The following is a 5309-nucleotide window of genomic DNA, read 5'->3' on the forward strand; positions in this document are numbered from 1 at the left end:
AACAAGAGATTGGAGATTGGAGCAACGACCGAACGGAGACTGGAGAACATTGTGTAGGATTTAGGTGACTCGATCCTATAATCGGATCAACATACATTTATTAAGAAATGTAAGAAGATATGAAGTTATGAATGTGATCAGTTTTATGAATGTGATCATTTACTGCATTGGAAACATATTTTTGTATAAGGATTGATATACTTTACCATTTGTGTAATGTAATGTAAAAGTCCAATTAGAACGTGAAAGAAAAGAAACTTTATATAATGGATGACAAGGTTATATTCTTACCGAAATAAGTAACAAGAGCTTGTAACATAAGTGAACACATTCTTTAAATGTGTAGTAGTTACCTGTATTCTTATATATTTTGTACCATTTCGGTTTAGAGTATAAAGATATCATTTTGATAGATTTATCATTTTAAGTTTGAGATGTAATAATTAAAACAAAAATTAATGAAATATGTTTTGATATGTTTGAAGGAGTATTTTTGAGTTTATATCTAAAAGTTAAAATGAATCAGTAAAAGATTACATTGTTGGATTGAACTAGTTCAATTTTTATTTAAAATAATCAATTATTAATATATTATTCTGGTGAATGTATTAGTTGGTAGGTTGTTTTTATTCCAGATAATGTACTGTAATCGTAAATAATAAATTATTCAAGAAGAAGCAATATATGTTTGAAAATGGTTTCTAGGTTCTAGTATAAACGAGTGTTACATGTATACTTTTAATGCAAATTACAACCTCCAACAAGATTGAAAATTGGTACATAAAAATAATAAAAATAAAACAATGGACTTGACAAGATGTTATATTGTGACACTGTGGAGAACAACCGTCTCAATAGTAAGTCCAGGTCCAAAACCAAACAAGACACCCCATTCAAGTCCTTCACCTGTGGTTTTGAGTCCATTTTCAGCTGATTTCCTCCTCATCTCATCCAAGATGAAAAGAACACATGCACTTGACATGTTCCCATACTCACTAAGCACATCTCTAGTGGCCTTCATCTTTTCAGCTTTCAGACCCAACTTTTGCTCAACTTGGTCCAAAATTGCTGGTCCACCAGGGTGTGCAATCCAGAAAATGGAGTTGTAATCAGAGATGTTCAATGGGTTGAAGGCTTCAGAAAGTGCCTTTCCAATGTTCTTTGAGACAATCCCAGGAACATCCTTAAGGAGGTGAAATGTTAGTCCAACTTCACGAAGGTGGCCATCAATGGCACCATCACTGTCTGGAGCAATGGTCTGTGCAGTCCAAACCAGCTCAAACAATGGCTTCTCAATTTGTGGAATGGGGTCAGAACCAACAATCACTGCAGCTGCTCCATCTCCAAACAGTGCCTGTCCCACAAGACTGTCTAGGTGGGTGTCACTTGGGCCACGAAACGTGACTGCAGTGATCTCAGAACACACGACAAGCACACGTGCACCCTTGTTATTCTCAGCCAAATCCTTGGCCAATCGAAGAACCGTGCCTCCTGCAAAGCACCCCTGTTGGTACATCATGTACCTCTTCACAGAGGGGCGAAGTCCCAAGAGTTTGGTTAGTTGGTAATCAGCACCAGGCATGTCGACGCCACTGGTGGTGCAAAAGATCAAGTGTGTAATCTTGGACTTTGGCTGCCCCCACTCCTTTATGGCTTTCACTGCAGCGTCTTTCCCTAGCTTTGGTACCTCTACCACCACTATGTCTTGCCTAGCATCCAAAGAAGGTGCCATGTAAGCACACATGTTAGGATTCTCCTTCAAGATGTCCTCGGTGAGATGCATATATCTCTTCTTGATCATGGACTTGTCGCACATGCGCTGGAATTTCTCTTTGAGGTCGGTCATGTGGTCACTGTCTGTGATTCTGAAGTAGTAATCGGGGTAAGTTCTCTGGTCAACACAATTTGGTGGAGTGGCAGTTCCAATGGCAAGGATGGTTGCTGGACCTTCAGCTCTTTGAGCCTGGCGGATCTCGGATACGCTAACCATCTCACTTTTCTTCAATACAACTTAATGAAGAGGGGATGTTAACGAGGGAATTTAGAACCAAATCAAGCACTACTTGGTTGCTGAAGTTGTGTGTTTGAAGATGTTGGAGGAGTTCGCATTTTATATGCATGCAGGGGTGGCTTAGAAGTAGGGTAGTTGGAAGCATATTCATCAGTTTGGTACGTAGCATGTTTTGGAACACCATCTCTGACCCCATATTTAACTCATTGCTTCGTTCATTCACTGCTACGTTTTATGCTCCTCCACTCTATTAGATTATTCTGTCACTACGTTTTTCCAACTTTTTGTATGTTTCTGACTTTTGAGTCAACCTTGGTACCTTACCAAGAAAAGTCTACCACTTGTGGTGGTATGGTAGGTAGGCTTTTTAAATTACATCAACGGCCACAACCAAATTAAATTTAAATCTACGCGTAGAATTTCGCCATGTCATCATTGGATATGACTATCCACTTTTTTGATCGCACACCACTCTCTTCATTTAGTTTATTGTATGTGTTTGGTGACATCGTAGGTCATGGTCAACCATCATATGATGAATAATAATAAAAAATTCACTTTACTCATCTTTTGTTTATAATATAAGTCTTAGATAACATTTCTGCACATGGATATTGATCTTACTAAGAGTACCACCGAAACATCTATTGTGCTGACGTGTATCAATATTATTTTATGTATATACAATTTTATTAATGAGACATTAATATTAAATGGATCACCTCTTACTAATTTATTAACTCGCATTTTAGATGCATCTATAAAGTTAAGCTATATAAATATATATTAGTAAAAGATGTTCATATCTTAGCTATTTCAAAAGAGTTACATAAGTAAAATTATAGAATAAAATCATATAAGGTCAATCTCAATTCTCTAACTTTTGTCTTAGCAAATCTTTTCCGCGTATATGATTTGTCCACTTTTATTTTGTAATTGGTTATACACAATTTACAAATTCCGAGTTCATAAATGGTTTTCTTGAATATTGAAACCTAGGGTTAGGTTGTAAATGCATCTCATTTGAAATTTTATACAAAATGTAATAAATAAAACAAATTTGCAGATTCACTTATAATTATGGTTGTTGTTCTAGTTTTAATTTTTTATATTTATAATAATTTTTTAGAAATCAATATTGTATAATATTTTAAGTAAACTAATGGATGAAAGATTTAAATGTATGAGAAAACAAACACTAAAATATGCATAACGAAACTATATTCATATCTTTTTTAAAATGTTACATAAGAATATCCATGACGAAATTTATCTAGATTAATCTATAACCGCATGTGGGACTTACACCATTATATTATAGTGTGCCAAGTAAATATTAAAATAAAACTATATAAAAAGTACAAGAAGGATAAAAAAAATTATAAATTTATACTGAATATATATTATGAACCAAATACATCCATTTAAATCAACCTTAAATCAGCCTTATCTATATAATTATTCTCAAAGCTCTATTGGATTTGAAACATGAAATATAAAATAATTACAAATATTTTTCAAAAAAAAATTTATTGAACATGTCTCGCCAAAAACGATTACCTAGTTTATTTAAGCATTTTGTTTTATCTAAACATGGACCTAATTTCCATAAGTGAGAATGAGTATTATACAAGTAATTGTACAACCAACTATATGAAATAATAATTGTACGACCAATTTTGTGAATAAATTTTAGTTGAAAGAATTATATGCAAAGTTAACATAAAAAATGGTTGTAAAATAAAGGCTTAATAGCCTATTTTGTCCCTAGTTTTGATGAGTAATGTCAATTTAGTCTCTCGTTTTAAAAGTGTTTGAAAGTAGTCTTTAATTGTTAAATTTTGTGTCAAAATCGTCCCTTCTGTTAAATAGAAGGGAACGGAGTTAAGGCATTGATGATCTGGCACAATAGAATGGTAACGTGTCAATTTAAATTTATATGTGTGGTGACGTGTTAGTTAGACGTTGACGTGTAGGGTTTTTTTAATTAGAAAAAAATTGATTTAGGGCACGACATCAGAATGAGTTCACGAACGCCGGTATCGCCTCCCTCGTATCCTCCCAATCAATCTCCACCATCGATCTCACCATCAACACCCCCACCCGAATAAGCGATGGCCCCACTGCCCACTCCTGAATCGACGCCAGTAGCAGCATAAAGAAGAACGTCATGAAGAAATATGCCGCCACCGTCAGCACCGTAATTCCCGTCCTCCCGCCCTCCTGAATCCCTATGACGAATCGATGAACACCGTCCTCCCGTCCTCCCGTCCTCCCGCCCTCCTGAAACCCACTTGGCCAACCCAGAGTGTGGGGCTTTCCTTTCTGTCACGCAGGCAGAGGATATCGCCCAAGGTTGTTCCACCAGGTAGCAACATAAAGAAGGGGCAGATGAAAGAAAAGGGTAAAGTTTTCAATAGATTTGGGCACTAAATCACTGGAAAAAAAATCAGACATTGAGGAAATGAGAATACCTCCCTATGAGTAATCTTATCCACATCAATTTTCCCTCTTGCAGATACTTTTTTCTGGGCCACAACACAATCGATAGAGGCAACAACATCTGCTGAGAACCCAATGCCAGGGCCACACCAAACATCTTGAAAATCCACACACCCACCCAGGATTGGAACCCTCTAGAATCCCGTCATGGATATTCTTGTTCTTGCCGCTGGTGGTTTTATTGTGCTTTTTCTTTCTTGTTTTCTTCCCTTCCCAATCAGTGGTTGAATTGGTTGCTGCAGAAAGTTGGTTTTTTTCTTGCTTTGGGCAGTGACATTGATGGTGGGGGTGTCATTATTGGAGGAGGGAGTATTGCTGGAAAAAGTGAAGAGGAACAAGGAGGATATAGATGAAAATTAGATGATTAGGTAAGTAATATTCAAAATTATAATTATAAGATTAAATAAAATATGTATAATAAAATGTTATATCTCTTTATACATTTGTAATACAATTTTTAATTTATACATAATAGATAATAATTGAAGGTAGTTATTGAATAAAAGAAAATGTCAACAATTACAACAGAAAAAATACACGTGTTGACATAGTCTTTATTAATAACTAGTGTTCACGTTTATAAAGTTAACTGAATGCAAAAGTTCAGTTTTTGTGAACTGAACTAAAAAAATGGTATAATTTAATTTTTAGTACAAATAGTTTAATTTTTATGGTATAAAAAATTATAGATAAACTAAAGTTCAGTACAATTACATTATGCTCAACCGAACGTAGGTGAGGAGGGTTTATGTAAGTTGTTGGGAAACTTTTACTATGACGACGCAGGTAAGACCAT

General features: G+C 35.2%; 1 long non-coding RNA gene and 1 pseudogene across 1 annotated transcript; one reads left to right on the forward strand and one right to left on the reverse strand.

The window, feature by feature from the left end:
• Window positions 1–731: 731 nt before the first annotated feature.
• LOC124836030 (chalcone synthase 17 pseudogene) lies at window positions 732–2109 on the reverse strand (annotated as a pseudogene).
• Window positions 2110–3748: 1639 nt separating this feature from the next.
• LOC148206106 (uncharacterized) lies at window positions 3749–5004 on the forward strand. The gene is made up of 2 exons (XR_015785913.1): window positions 3749–4415; window positions 4530–5004. It is a non-coding gene; the product is annotated as an uncharacterized LOC148206106 (long non-coding RNA).
• Window positions 5005–5309: the final 305 nt, after the last annotated feature.

Source organism: Vigna umbellata, chromosome 1, assembly GCF_029865625.1.
Source record: "Vigna umbellata cultivar VRB3 chromosome 1, Vumbellata_1.0, whole genome shotgun sequence".
Lineage (NCBI taxonomy): Eukaryota > Viridiplantae > Streptophyta > Magnoliopsida > Fabales > Fabaceae > Vigna > Vigna umbellata.